The sequence below is a fragment of the Lissotriton helveticus genome, chromosome 6 (assembly GCF_964261635.1).
Source record: "Lissotriton helveticus chromosome 6, aLisHel1.1, whole genome shotgun sequence".
Taxonomy (NCBI): domain Eukaryota; kingdom Metazoa; phylum Chordata; class Amphibia; order Caudata; family Salamandridae; genus Lissotriton; species Lissotriton helveticus.
This window is the reverse complement of record NC_136067.1, coordinates 158,599,455-158,615,595: the sequence shown is the minus strand read 5'-3', so window position 1 is coordinate 158,615,595 and position 16,141 is coordinate 158,599,455. Positions and strand designations below refer to the sequence as shown.

The following is a 16,141-nucleotide window of genomic DNA, read 5'->3' as shown; positions in this document are numbered from 1 at the left end:
TGAGAAACTACATATGACTCCACAATTAACCAAAAAACAATAAGCATTGTACATATTAATCAAAACTGTCTGGTCTTTAATGCACTGTCCTGAGTAGCTTATGATGTCTTGCCCTGAGGTAACGGGTTTTTAGGAACCCGTTGGTGCCAGGGGATAACACCCGAAGACCTCTGAGTTCTCCCTTGTTCCGGACCAAAGAAACACGGAGTCTTCTAGTCGCAGTCAAAGATCAAGTTTTATTGGTAGCTACCAAGTAACACGTGTCCCAGAAGTACACCACACGGATAGTAGGTTCTCGGGAGACTGTTCGTTTTTACAGAACCAGCCTTCTCCTTATATACAAAAATAATAGCTTCGAGCAAGAATTCTTGAGTTTATGATATGGCTATACACATATTTCTACAATAATACAAAGAGCGAAGTCATGTAAGCAAGCCCACATTTTAGATGTCCAGTTCGTTGATAGATTACCCAGTTAGGCCCGGAACTCCCATCAGATATCGATGAAACCTCAATAAAGAAGGGCACCTCCTAGTCATAAAACTGGCCATAAACAAGGAACGTGGACAGGTGCATGTTTGCAGAAAGCATGGTCTGTATGTAGTGAATGGTTTGTGGAATGTTATGCATTGATGCTATCGTATTCGGCCACTGGGCGAGGAGCTGCCCAAACAGGTCTGGCTGAAGGCAGTGGAGTCAGTTGGGACAGGTCAGGGGGAAGTCAGGGAAGGTGGACATGTCCTTTTGGATCAAGCTCGACCTTTAATTGACTTATCATGAGGGCAAGGCACAAGATGGATGCTGCTTACAAAATGGAGTTTAAAGGGTCGGAACGGAAACTATGATTTAGGGGTGTTGTCAACCTCCGATCATGACGCAAATGCATAGGGATGATGTCCTAGTCATTATCGGTTCGTCGATACTAAATTCGTCATGGTATGTTGATGTTTTGTGACACGGGTATTGGACCTCGATATCGGGATAACAACAGGGTCCAGATTTTCAGAACCACAGACCCTCCTTTTGCCCTTATGTAAGGCAATAACTCACGTTAATCTGAGTCCAAATCGGTATGAAGAAATTCGTGGAGATGCTGCTGTAGCATCATTCTGTTACTCCGTTCGTCCCTTGACACAGGCTTCCGTACACACGAAGTAGCACAGAGGCCACATAGTGCAGGAGCGCACTGTACACATAGGCAGAACATAAACAGAAGTGCTAAGATCATCCCAGTGAAGATCAGTGTTTTCCATCCCCAGCCGGTGATCAGTTCCCAGAACCACCCCAGCAAGGACCAATCCCCTTTCTCAACGTGAAGGGAACCAAATATTTCATGTAGTTTAGAGATGGCCTGGTATTCTGTCGGTGCATTACCAGGGATGAATATACAACAACTGGATTGGATGACTCTACACACACCACCACGATCGGCGAGTATGATATCTAGGGCAATTCGGTTCTGAAGGGTCATAAGTCGATCCGACTGAAGCTCGGTTGTCAAATTGCCAAGGGCTTCGGCCGTTGTAATCACGGTGGATTCAACTATCCTCGATAACTGACGAATATTCCTGCTGTTCACCATAGGACCCCAAAATGGCAGAAAACCTTTGGCGAAGTCAGCGAATTCCTGACCCGCGGTGTCGTCTTTACTCACGACACCCCTAGCTGTCCTTGTCCGATGGTAATCTGCTCTGGCCGTGTAGGTGGGAGGCAGCAGAAATGAGATGAAACATGTACCTGAGAAGTCAGGGGGCAACCACGTGTAGGCTTGGTCGTGGCAGACGAAATACGTGCCTTTGGCTGCTAAGAGTATAGGGGAAGTTCGGGAAGCGAACACGTATGTTTCTGTGCAAATGCTCTTTCCTAACTGTGCTGTGGGATCCCTACCAATACCCTGTAAACATAAATGACCTCGGTGGGGCACTACCCAAACTGGGCGGGATTTCTTTGCTGCCTGGCTCTTGATCAGGTAAACCCCATGTTTGGTCACGTTCCAACGGGTGTAGGGACTGAGTTCATCTTTGGGGATTGTCAGATATGTGTCGATATCCCTACTCATATTTCTTATCCCTGCAATTAGTACCTTGTTACTGGAATCGCTCTCAGTGGAACGGGTCGGGTATGGTTCTAGGGCGAATAGGAACATGGTCTGGAAAGCCCACAGAGAACCATAATAACTGAATGGCAGAATGAAGTATGGGATCCCCTTATCGGTTGTGTGTGGCATGAGTCCGCATATCCAACAGTTCGAGGTGTTCATTATGGACTGGTGTTGGTGTAGAAGTTGAATGAAAGAGTTATTTACAAATTCGAGTCTTCGGGCAGACTCGTGTTCAGGTAGAGGGTGAAAGTAGTGTGGAGAAATAGTAGGAGGAGGTGGTGTCTGGGTGTCATTCAAAAAGGCAACTTTAAATACGAATAGAGTATAACCAGTCAAAAACACAACTATGCTACATAACATTAAAACACATATTATCAGGAATCTTCTTTTGGACAGTATCGTGCATAACTGTTTTTCAAAGTTCGTGAGTCTGATAGGTCTCTCTACCCTAGGAAACTCCATCCTCTAGTTGCTGCCCGCGGTGGTAGATTGATTCTTCCAGGGAGCGCGCTCTGTTCAGTCCGGGGTAACTCCCGTGGACCAACCAGAACCGTGGACCTAAAACTTCCCCAGTTGCACTCCCCAGACTTCAACCGCGACCCTAGCAGCAGAACCGGATGGCGGTTCGAAAATCAAAAATGAGCAAGTTCCCTGGGACGAGAGAGCTGAAAAATCAAAAATAGTTCTTAGGGGAAAAGAAATTCACATTAGTTTGCATTTTTATTAGTCTCTTTGTCTAGACCTTAGGTTGTACCGTCGTTTCCCAGGTACGGTGTGGTCTTCAAACAATGTCTCGGGTTCGGTAGTGTCCAATTGCATAGACGGTGACACAAGTCCTTGTAAAATATGATCACTCTCCTTTTCGGTACTAGTTTCTTTCAAACGTGCATCGCTGAAAGGGATGAAGCGAGGTACGGATTCTGTCTCGGAGTCGGCAAGTCCTTTATTGACCCACCGGTCGTATGGAAGGGGTAGGGGGACCCGTTTACAATGGGTCCCATGTACCCAGTTCTTTTTGCCTTCCACCCGAACAGCTGATCTCGTGGAAAGAAGCACCAGGTGTGGTCCGGTCCACCTCGGCTGTCCGTTGTTGGTGCGCTGGAAATTCCGCACCAGGACCCACGTGCCGGGTTCGATGAGGTGGCCTGGATCGTCAGAGGCTGGCGGAGAGGAACTGTGAACCTGTTGGTGTAAAACACGTAATTTAGTTGTTAATTCGCACAAAGTCAAGCAGTACGGGGTGTTCTATTTCGCGGAGTTTCTTTGGCCTTGGCACGCCCCAGACGTTGGCTGGGCGGCCAAACACTATTTCGTGGGGGCTAAGTCCTAATCTGGAATGCACAGTCATTCTGGTTGACAAGAGTGCTAGAGGCAAGGCGTCGGGCCATTTAAGACCTGTACTGGCTTGGATCTTGGCTAGTTTGAGTTTTAAAGTGCCATTGTAGCACTCTACTAATCCAGCTGATTGGGGGTGATTTGCGGCGTGGAATTTTTGGTGTATGCCTAGACACTCACACACTCTCTTCATCACGCATCCTACGAATTCACTTCCGTTATCACTCCAGACAATTCTAGGCATACCGAATCTCGGGAAGAACTCTTTGACAAGGGCTTTGGCAGTTGATAAGGCGGTATTGTCCTTAAGGGGGTACGCTTCCACCCACCTGGAGAAGGCGCAAACAACGACGAGCACATACTTCAGATTGTTGCACCTCTCCATGTGGATGAAATCGAGCTGCAAAACCTCGAACGGGTACGTTGGAGGCGCAAAATGACCAGCTGGAGTTGGGGTTCCCCTACCGGGATTGTACTTCAAACACACCATACACTTTCTGACCACATTCTCTGCATATTTTGGGATATTACTATTCTGCCATACTGGGGCCAATAGTTTACATATTCCTTTCGAACTGATGTGCGCAATTTCGTGAGCCATCGTTACTACTGCAAGTACGTATGCATTAGGTAATAGCCATCGCTGGTGTTCTGATAGTTCGACCCAACAACCATTCGCATCTAATCTACCTGTGCTTTCTCTCCATTCATTCACCTCGTTCTCAGTGGCCTCGGCTTGTATCGATTTCACGCTGTCAATGGTGTCCTCACACATTCCCACATCAGCAATCCATCTAGTGGGACCCACAACATACATTCGACTCATTGTGTTCCTTGCAGTTTCTTTCGCAACCTCGTCTGCAAATGCATTCCCGCGGCCAACATCATCCTGAATCTTTTTGTGTGCACTGCATTTTATGATGGCAACTTGTAGTGGCAAGGTCAGTGACTCAAGGAGCTCATTAACTAGCTGACCATGTTGTATCTTTGCACCATGTGACGTAAAGAACCCACGTTCACGCCACAATCTCCCAAAACTGTGAGCCACACCAAAGGCGTATTGGCTGTCAGTGTACACATTCACTCGCTTTCCTTTCGCCAACACACATGCTCTGGTAAGTGCAATAAGTTCTGCGGCTTGTGCAGAATTGTGGGAAATACGCGCGGTCTCTATAATGGTGTGTAATGTCGTTACGGCATATGCTGTAGTCGTATCACCATTCGCCAACTTGAAGCATGAACCATCAACCCATAAAGTATCGTTGCATTCGGGAAGGGGAGTGTCCTGTAAGTCTACTCTCCCTTTTGTCTCTTCTTCTGTCCTAAAGCAGCAATCATGGTTATCAATCTTGTCTGTGTCTGTTTCTGTCGGGATGGGAAGTAGCGTAGCGGGGTTGAGTGTATCACACCTCTTTATGTGGATGTGACTTGCTAGCAGTGTAAGTTCGTAACTGGATAGTCGAGCGCTAGTGAGGTGTTGTGTCTTTGTCCTATTTAGCAAAATGTCTACTGCATGCAGAACCATAACGATCAGAGTATTATTCATGACTAATCCAGCAGACTGTCAAATGCAGACAGCTGCTGCGGCGGTTGCTCTCAGACAACTTGGAAGGGCTTTAGCCACAGGATCTAGAGTTGCCGAAAAATACGCACATGGGCGCTGTTTGTCCCCAAAGTATTGCGTTAAGACTGATAATGCACAACCTTCCTTTTCGTGGACATATAATGTAAAAGGCTTACTGTAGTTGGGGTTTCCCAACACAGGAGCCGAACATAATGCATCACGCAACTCGTGGAAACTCGTCTGACAATTTTCAGACCAGGGCATAGGATTGGGCGTGTCCTTACAGAGTAGTGTCAGCAAGGGTTTAGCTAGTAATGAGAAATTCGGTATCCATTGTCTACAGTACGATGTAATGCCCAAGAAGGCTCGAACCTCTCTCTGTGTCCTTGGGGCACTTAGTTCTGCGATTGCCTGTATTCTTTCTGGTGTCAGTCTCCTTCCCTCCTTCGATAAGATGTGACCTAAGTAGGTTACATCTTGTCGACAAAATTGTAGTTTGGAAAGAGAGACTTTGTGCTTCATGTCACATAAGTGATGCAATAATGACAACATGGCTTGCTTGCAAATTTCTTCAGTGTCTGCAGCGATCAGCAGATCGTCTACGTACTGAATCAAAGTTGACCCATCTGGCAGCACAATTGCGTCTAGTTGTGTTTTCAGAGCCTGACTGAATATTGATGGGCTTTCGCAGTAGCCTTGAGGAGCGCACTTGAAGCGGAAGCTTCGTCCTCCTAAATTGAAGCCGAAAAGGTCTCTACTCTCCTCAGCAATCGGGATGCTGAAGAAAGCGTTCTTCAGGTCAATCACCGAGAACCAAGCTGCTGAAGCTGGAACCATGGTCAATAATGCAGTAATGTCGGGGACAACGGGAAACTGTGGGATAACTACCTTATTCACTTCTCTGAGGTCAATCACGAATCTGTATACAGGCGGTTGTGAAGGATCAGTGCGTTTTAAGACGGGCAAAACTGGACTGTTACAAACGTTACCTGTTGTTTCTTCGATAACATCTTTATCGATCAGATCATAAACGATCGTTAACAACGCCTTTTCGCATTCGCTAGATATTTTGTATTGGGGAATACGTGGCAACCTAACGTTGGCTTTCAAAGTTATGACATACGGTGCTATCTCCAAACGACCGACATCATTAGAACCATTAGCCCAAAGTATATCAGGAAGTGATAACAATTCAGTTGGAATATTTTCCTTTGACAAATACATTGGAGAAATGGCTTTCTTACCTAAAGTAAGTTGTACTCCCAAGGGGGAACAGTATAGAGTCGCATATAACCTTTTTAGCAAATCCAAACCTAACAAATTTTCACCGCAACCTGTCGTAAGAATGAGGGGTGCTTCCAACTCGCATGGGCCAACAGAAAGTAATATAGGACTAGAGATCGGATTTCTAACCGGGGCGCCAGAGAAACCTACTGAGACATTCATTTCGCCAGACAAAGGTGCGCCAGGAAGTTTCGAGTGCATAATAGAACTTTTTGTAGCACCAGTATCCAGCAGAAATGGCTCTGACACTCCTGATGTAATTACCTCGACATAAGGTCCATTCTGATCTACTGGAACTGAAACAACTCCCTCTCTTTGTCCATGGCTGTCCTAGCAATCGTTACCCTCATTTTCGTGTTCGGTGTAATAGTCGTCAGCATAGTACTGAGCTGACTTAGACGATGCATTATTCTGTTGGTCAAAGCTATTCATGGAATTCTGAGGCGGAAAAGAAGCTGTGTTCTGGGAGATATTTCCACGGCCCCTACCTCTAGGGGCATGTTGAACACCTCTCCCCCTTACACCTGAAACACCGTTCAAGCGTCGCGCAAGAGCCGGACAATTACTTTTGAAGTGACCCTCTTCCTTGCAATACGCACATTGATTCGGGCCATACGGAACACGCTGATGGGGAAACTCGTTTCCTTGCGCGTTTCTCGAATACTGCTGTTGTTGCTGATAATTGGGCTGACTAGCCATACGAGGCGGATAGGCCTGCTGGAGAAGAACTTTAGTTTTTAAATCTTTCGTCTTTTTGTCTGCCTTATCTAGCTCGTCTTTGCGCCTATTTCATAGTACTGGGCTGTTGCTAAAATCTGCGCTGACGTAGAGACAGCCCAAGCACTTTCTGAATCTTTTAGTTTAGTACACAGTTCAGGAAGCAAATTATGTACAAATTTGTCTACGAACAATCTTTGGCCACCCTCGGTAGCCATATCCTGACCACTATGGTCGGTGAAAGTTTCCTCAAATCTCGTGAAAAAGTCAGACACATTCTCATCTTTCTTTTGCTTGCACGCAGAGAGCTTGTCCCAGTTTACGCTTACTTCAGGCATTATTGTCTTCATGTACGCTATAATTCTACCGGGAAGTTCAGCTATTAACGGCTCAGGTTTAAAACCACCGACTTGTCTAGCATCTGTAGTTGTAATGTTCGCCCACGAGTCACCTAATTCTTGGTCATGATCCGTATGACGGATTTTACTCCATAAAGGATGGGGAACAACGTTCCCAAACAACATGTCTATATCCGCTAAATTCATTATACATGAGCTTGCAGTTTGCGACAACTCCTTATAATACCCAGTCGGGTTTTTACGGGGATCGGGTAGTGTCTGCTTGAGTGCTAAAACTTCGGATCTTTTCCAGGGGACATGTACCCATACACGCTGGAAATGAGGCGGAATTGGCGGTACTGCATTTGCATCGCCTTCCCTCCAAACCGGAGGAACCTCTCTCATGGGGTACTGTCTCGCTCTTTTCCTACTAGATGTACCACATTCAGATGATGACCCAGAATTACCACCCGTACTTCGATGTGATAATAATATCTCAACTGCTTTTTCAACATCGGGACCTACGATCATACCCTCCCCAAATTTAAATCGTACACTACACAACTCTTGCTGGTTGCTCTTCTGACCATTATCTTCCAAATCCTCACACAGAAAAACACACATCTGCTCAAAGACGTATCTTTGCGTTGGTTCATCCCATTGACGGAAGACGTTCATGACAGACTCTACATCATATCTCGCTGTATCCATAGCCCAATTCTGTGCTAACTTATTCAATGACTCCCTTTCCTGATAATCAGGCATTTGGCTTCGTAATTGTCTTCGTTCCGTATTAGGGGTCGTTTTAGGCGACCGAAAAAGTGGTGAAGGAAAGTTAGTAACAATGCTGGCCTTATGCCAGACGGAAGGCGAAAGTGGAGGAATAACTGGTGGTAGAACAGAGTCACGCAGAGCAGAAACAGAAACATTCGTAGAACGAGTATCAGAGAAAATAGAAGGTGCGCTAGGCGAAGTTGTAGAAGGAACAGTAGGAGAAGTAGATGTGATCGGTGAGCCTTGAGGAGGCTGCACCAGAGTAACCGGAGCCAGCTGAAGAACAGCTGGTGGGTGCTGTGAAGGAGCCGGTATAACAGCTACCAGAGGTGCAACTAAAGGTTGCGGAGGTGCTGTGGCATTTTGTGCATAGGGTGGTGGCGAATTTAATAAGTGGGACATTAATGGATCTTTCTCTGATCTTTCCTCTTGACCTTCTCCCTTATTTGGTAGCATCGGGTAACATTTATCTACTGCTAGTTTCTTTCTCCTAAGTGTTTGTTCGCTTTCCTGCTCTTCCTCGTTATCTCTGTATGCAATGGCAGCTTGTACCATTGACATTCCTCTTTTATTCTTTTTTGCTAATTTTATTTCTTTCTGTTTGGCTTCTTTGCGCCAAAAGTCAAACATCGCCGGCCGGGCTTTCTTCTTGAACAATTTGACCTCTAGGTGATCTAATATTTCTGGATCAAAACTACCATATTGGGGCCATTTTAAAACACCATCCTTGCGGGTGTATTTTATCCATGCTTCATTATATGTGATAGGACCTACGCCGTGCTTTACATAGAGCTCATATGTTGGAGTTCCAATTGGAGGAACCGGACAAGAATCCTCTAATCGGGAGTCCTTACTACAACCAAGACAAAACAAGTTTCCAAGTCTGCTAAAACCAGGCATCTTTGCTCACTAGTCTAGCTTCAAACTTCAAAGGATGATCTATTACGATACTTCTCGTGAATACACGAGTCTTTCGGCTTTGGGGCTTGCAAGTACCAAATCAAAGCGTATCTCAAGGATACCAAAAACTAAGGACAAACTAAGGACTGGGAGACGCTCCACTTATACTTAACTGAAGTATTTGAAGATCTGTGACGTCGCTAGAAGACTCGTCTATCGTTTCGCTCTACCAAGGATCACTGGGTCCAAAACAAGGCGATAGTCAGGGCAGCAGTCCTTCGTAGCCGTCGGGACGCGGGGAACCTCGCAGCAAAGACCTTCGGAACCACGTCGACATACAGGGGTCGCTGGAGTGGCTGGCCGTCCTCTGGAATTTTCACACGAAGCTCCTCACGAACATCTGGCTTGGACCGTCGCCGCTTGATACCGCCCCGAGTTGGGCGCCAACTGAGGTAACGGGTTTTTAGGAACCCGTTGGTGCCAGGGAATAACACCCGAAGACCTCTGAGTTCTCCCTTGTTCCGGACCACAGAAACACGGAGTCTTCTAGTCGCAGTCAAAGATCAAGTTTTATTGGTAGCTACCAAGTAACACGTGTCCCAGAAGTACACCACACGGATAGTAGGTTCTCGGGAGACTGTTCGTTTTTACAGAACCAGCCTTCTCCTTATATACAAAAATAATAGCTTCGAGCAAGAATTCTTGAGTTTATGATATGGCTATACACATATTTCTACAATAATACAAAGAGCGAAGTCATGTAAGCAAGCCCACATTTTAGATGTCCAGTTCGTTGATAGATTACCCAGTTAGGCCCGGAACTCCCATCAGATATCGATGAAACCTCAATAAAGAAGGGCACCTCCTAGTCATAAAACTGGCCATAAACAAGGAACGTGGACAGGTGCATGTTTGCAGAAAGCATGGTCTGTATGTAGTGAATGGTTTGTGGAATGTTATGCATTGATGCTATCGTATTCGGCCACTGGGCGAGGAGCTGCCCAAACAGGTCTGGCTGAAGGCAGTGGAGTCAGTTGGGACAGGTCAGGGGGAAGTCAGGGAAGGTGGACGTGTCCTTTTGGATCAAGCTCGACCTTTAATTGACTTATCATGAGGGCAAGGCACAAGATGGATGCTGCTTACAAAATGGAGTTTAAAGGGTCGGAACGGAAACTATGATTTAGGGGTGTTGGTAACCTCCGATCATGACGCAAATGCATAGGTATGATGTCCTAGTCATTATCGGTTCGTCGATACTAAATTCGTCATGGTATGTTGATGTTTTGTGACACGGGTATTGGACCTCGATATCGGGATAACAGGGTCCAGATTTTCAGAACCACAGCCCTGTGCACGACCTCACTTTGAATGTTCTCCGCCATAGGCGATCGCAATGCATTGGTACGTTAAGATTATGAGAACCGTAATAATATTGGCTGGACATTCGATTGCAAACCTGTTTTATGATTACTAGGGTACCCAGCCTTTCGAAAAAAAGAAAATAGTCCACTCCCCTCATCAGGGACCACATTGAAAGTGTGTTTTGCATTGTGATTCTCGTGATACTAATCATATTCAGGACATTTTTAATGGTGAATTTATGAAGAGCAAGTATTCATGATTATTATATGTTTGCATGTGTGACTATAGATACACATGCTTTGCATGCTCCCACCATCTAGTGTTAGATTCGGAGCTGTGCAAATAGTTTTTCTTCGAAGATGATGTTCGAGTCACGAGATCGAGTGACTCCTCCTCCCGGTGATATTGCGCATCAGCATCGACTCCTTTATTAGATTGTTTTGTCTCCGCTGTCCGGTTTGGACGTGTGTGCCTCTCCTCGATGTTCGACTCCTTTCAGGATGGGTCTTCAGTACTATCCTGTTTTCGATGGAATAGTTTGTCTTGATTGTGCTTTTCCCTTACTGTGCCGCTTTAAAACTTTGTCGGTTCAGGCACCAATTGATTGCCCTTCGGGCGTCACCCATCTCTGATCTACCATCTCACATGCACAGTCAGTGTAGAAGATGTGTTCCTGATTGAAAGGACACCAACTCTGACTCTCACCCGACCACCGCAAGGCCGACTGCTATGCCTGCAACTCTTTCCGTTCCAAAAAGACTCTCCATGACCGAATGGCTCATCAGTTGCAGATGTATCATCGGAGTAAAGACGACACTCCTGACATTTTCGGGAAGAAGAACTCCCAGGAGGAGACTGCTGCGGAAGACGAAGAATGGACTTTCTTTGTAGAAGAAGACACTGGCTCTGACATGTAGGAGGAATTAGAGTACACCCTGCCACTCGAGCAGCGCGTGGGTACTATCGATCCAGACCCTGCTCCACAACCCAAGCACACCTGAAAACACTTGCCCTTCCCAATACTAGAGGTCGCCAGACCACCACTGCTGTCTGGCCTTGGTGAGATCCCAAAAAACACTTTGGATGCCCCACCCTCGGGCCCGGCACTGAAAATTTTCACCAAGGTAAAGCCCTTTGTGTCGATTTCCTCGAATTGAGTGCATTCTTGGGTCGCAACCAAGGCTTCAAGACATACTTGGCAATGGAACACATCTACCTTGGTACCGAGCAAAAAACATTCATCTGTTCCGAAACCGTCAGAGACCAAAATCTCATAGCATTCCTCTTGTTTCAATGTTTCCTGTCGAGCCTATCCTTGAAACAATAGACAATCTACAACGCAAGATCTAAATTCAGGAAGGCACCTGGCAAATAATGGCCTCTCCTCCACCAAAGAGGCATTTAACCTTTGAGGATGCATTGGACGCTCCTGTTCTCCCCAAAAAAGAAAAAAGCTACCAGTCCTATCATCATCCTCCTCTGCTGCCGCCACACAACCTCCACCACCATAATCAAAACCTCTACCATCATCAAAACCTCCACCATCTCCTTCCCCCTACATCTCCACAACTCGACCCTCTCGATGCTACACCTCCAGGGTCACTAAGATCAAACACTAAGGGATCGGGAGAGCCATTAGGGGATCCTGACCCCCGGGATGCATATGACACAGGTCCCATGTTGCCTAATGATCCATATATTTATCCAGCCTACCTGAAAGAAACCGTTTGTTATAGATTCCTTACCTTAGAATTATCCCCATGATTCGAACAGGATCCATAAAGTTTTTTGTCAGCGGTACCCCTGCGCGTTTAAAGGTGGCATCGTGGTCGTGGGATGACGTCGTGGTTGCTACATAGATGCCGCCCTCGCGAGCTGACGTCAGTTCTTTCTTTTTCCGCGCCAGCAAGCGCAGATCTGGAGAGAGCAGTACCTCCAGTCACTTTTTGACTGACTTTGCGGGTGGTGCCCCTCCCACGGCTCCGCGTGCGGAGCTCGTAGGGTTGGCTCTGGGTTTCTCCCCCTTCCAAGGACCGGGAGCGACCCCTTTATTTATATTTTTTTTTACACTTGTGCTATGTGCATTATCACTAACATTCCAAAGAAAGGTTGAAGAGGGCAAATAATTCCAGAGTTCAGGAGCAAAAACTCAAAATGACATATTCAATAAACATGTTCATGTAACTTGAGTCTGATGCTCTAAATGGAGTGGGAGTGTGTATGAAGGAGGCCAGTCCGTATTCTGCGAACAAAGTTTCAAACTAATCACTGTTCACCTTCAGCGTATGGCATACTGATCAGTTATCAAACTGTGATTCACTGGACCTGCACATTAGTGTTCAGTTGAAACAGATCAACCAGACCATATTCCTCTTAAAGCAGACAAATGTGCATCAGGGTTGTCATCCACAAGATGAGGTTTGTTGCTGCCGCAGTGCAGCAGAGGGAGATAGGCTTTGCAATCACCATATGGGTAGACAAGAGGTGTACCAACTCTAGTTTGGATCATTATCTAGATACACTATGATCCTGAAAAGGTTTTCATTCACACATTTGCAAGTTCTCTAGTGATACAGGAAGCCTGAAGGAAGTAACAGCCTATACAGGGAACTTGTGGAAGTTGAGCAGTTAGTCATGAACTTACTTAGGGAAGGTAACCAGCTACCCAGGATAAATATTCAAGGTGACGATTTACATGTGGAGCCTGAAAATGTGAACCAGCTACACCAGAGCCTTGGGAGAAAGATCCAAATACATGGCAAGCCTGGTGAAACTAACCAGTCACAGAAGAAAACCTGAAAAATAAAACCAATCTCTACATGAGGACATGTGCAGATGTGAGGATCTGTGCTAGCAAGAGCTAACTGGAAGACGCTGGAGTTGCAGGTGCAACAATCAAAGTAGAGCAGCAGCCGGTACCAACTTCTTCTGACTCCTGACACATATTTTACTCCCATGCACCACTCATCGATTTTTCTCAATAGCTCCACTGATCTGCCATAGTTGGTTCTCAGCCAACAGTCTACGGGTTCTTCATTACAATGTAAACCACCACAAACAAAGATAGCCTTTATCATTAGCCTTAAGTCCGACTGTGACACACCTCCCACAAACTATCAAAGAACTTGTGTGGCCTGTGCTTACCACACTCAAGAGCAAATGTACGTAGCCCTTGCTCTGCCGGGATGTCACTTTTTGTGACCCTCTGGTGGTGCAAATCACAAACTCGTATCTATCGCTGTATTCTCAGGATGCATTCCATGTGCATTGCAGTGGGTTTTCCCACCCAACTACCATGGATTTTGATGCTGCCCCTGATTTACAAGAGCATGTAAATCTAGACAAGTACCAAATCCTTACGCCTCCTGAGGTGAAGCGTAACGAGGAGAAATTTCTATATTTCCCCTCATTATTACCTCTTTCTATGAGTGCTCCATTCTGCAGCACACATTGAAAGAGGAAAACGCCTCTTGCACAAAAATAATCTTGCAGACAACACAGGCAACCTTGCATATTGGTGCAAGGGTGCCTGCATAGGTCTAGGCAGCCGAAACGGTGCAAGCACAGGGAGAAAGGACAGGAATGCACCGTATTGCATTACTACGGTGCATTCATGCCCTTTCACTTGGGCGTAAGGAAGGCGCAGCAAGGAGTCCTGCTGCACTGCCCTACGCCAAAACATCGTCAGTGACTGGACTAACCAGGTTTTTAAACATATGCCTAACATTCAGCCACAGGCACGTCATTATAAGTCTGCAGTCACTTCAGCCATACACATGCCTCATTTGAAGGGTACAATGAGGGACTTTTGATGTGTTCGATGAATTATCGGAGGAATTTTCAATAGGCTGATGACGTAAGGTGTGTCTTGCACTGATCCACCCTCGGGTAGTTAATAAATATTTTCACTTATGGATATTTCAACTTCTCATGGATGAGCACATATGTATCCAAACATCCGCAGAATATCTCTAATAACCAGACATACAAAATCACATGCTGAAACGCACAGATCCACACACATACTGATAATTGCTCATGCCCACTGATATATAGACAGGCAGAGCCTGACACAGGAATACACAGACGCACACAATATCTCATTTTCATAAATAACACCACTGCTTCTCAGTCTGTTGGGGAAGATAGAGAGAGAGAGAGAGAGAGAGAGAGAGATTTCTCTGGCTTCTTCAGTGCCCGTGAAAACTTCATCAAAAAGCAATGCATGTTTTAAATCCTTCAAAAGTGATTTTATTGGAGGAGCGTTTAAAATGGCCAGGGACAAAGGACTGCCAAACTTCTTAGTACAAAATGCTGGTATCAGTGGCTGCCATATTAACATCTATACCTGCTGCTAGAGTCAAATGGTAAACACTTCCTTTTTTTGTGTTCAAAAACATTTATATTCTTTTTATAGATAATCCAGCATGAAATCTTAGATAGAAAGAAAAACGAAATGTTAAAAATGTACCATACATGAGGGCGGAATCCGTACAGTCCTTTGTAGAGTAAAAGCCATTATGCCCCAACAGAAGTGCAGTCTCTCGCCATTGAATATATATAATTCAACAACATAGTCCATAAACGGATGGCGCACCTGTACCGTGACCTAGACCTGTGAGGTTGAAACGCTTAGGGAGGAGGGAGATGGCTTGTTCAAAATGGCTTGCTAGATAAAGGAATTACAAAAAATCCCAGGAGAGTGCTGCGTTATTTCTGTTGTGGTGATATATATATATATATATTTGCATTAATACAAACAATATAATAGGCAGCAGTTATTATCCTTAACCAGCTGCTTAAATCCACTTTCTAGTTTGCCACAAGAGGGTTTAATGTTTTGATTATCTTTTTTGCAAAGGTTATATCATTTTCATAGCCTTTTCATGACTCTTTCTCCAGTATTACATTCATAAAAATCTACATGAGTCAAATACCATCTTAATACCGCACCTGTTCCCCTGTCACTGGTGCTGGTATTACATTATGATGTTATGTTCTCTGTTGCATAAGTAGGAATTGTCTCAATAGCGCTCAAACATTTTAGTCATGCAATGGCAAGTAATATGGACGTGTACATTTCAGTTGTATCACTACAAAACATTAAGGCCTAGATTTTCGAAAAATTCACACAATGCAGGCCATCAACCAAAGCTGCTGCACTTCATTGTGTGACAGGGAGAAAGCAGAACAGCACCATATCTACTAAGATAGAGCAATGTTTTCCTGTCTCCTTGCGCTGGCACACTAATGCGTGTTTTAAGTAAGAAATAGTTTTTGCACAGGAAGGGACCATTCCAGTACCAACAATATACTTTAACACTTATCCTGCTTTGTATGTGTGGTCTTCAGTGCAGTACGCATGCAAAGTAGGAAAAATTAGAAGAAATTAAATCAGTTTTCCTGCCTCGAGTCGGAAGCATACGTTTGTAGCTCAAATCGCCGTCTACAAATATTTGTAGATAGGGATTGGAGTCAAAACCCATGGGCGGTGGCATGGAAACACCCATGTACCAACATAAAACGTCACACTGCTGCAAAGTAAGGCAACACAGCACAACTTTACATACTTTGGGAAACTAACACAAATTCTGGTTTGCGTTGCTTACTAAATCCCAGCATAACACTTTGCATTGGGTTTGTGTTGCAACAATACCCAAAGCATTAGTTAAACTGTGCCTAGATCTTTAAACCATGTCTCCTCTGTCAGTGGGGGTCCCTTTCCCTCACAAATATCCACCCTACATGTAGCCATCAGTGGTGCCA

At 45.3% G+C, this 16,141-nt stretch overlaps 1 protein-coding gene across 1 annotated transcript in view; it reads left to right on the top strand.

Moving 5' to 3' along the window:
• LOC144762371 (epoxide hydrolase 1-like) overlaps positions 1 to 16,141 on the top strand; it is a 197,777-nt gene that overhangs the window by 121,182 nt on the left and 60,454 nt on the right. The window lies entirely within an intron of this gene.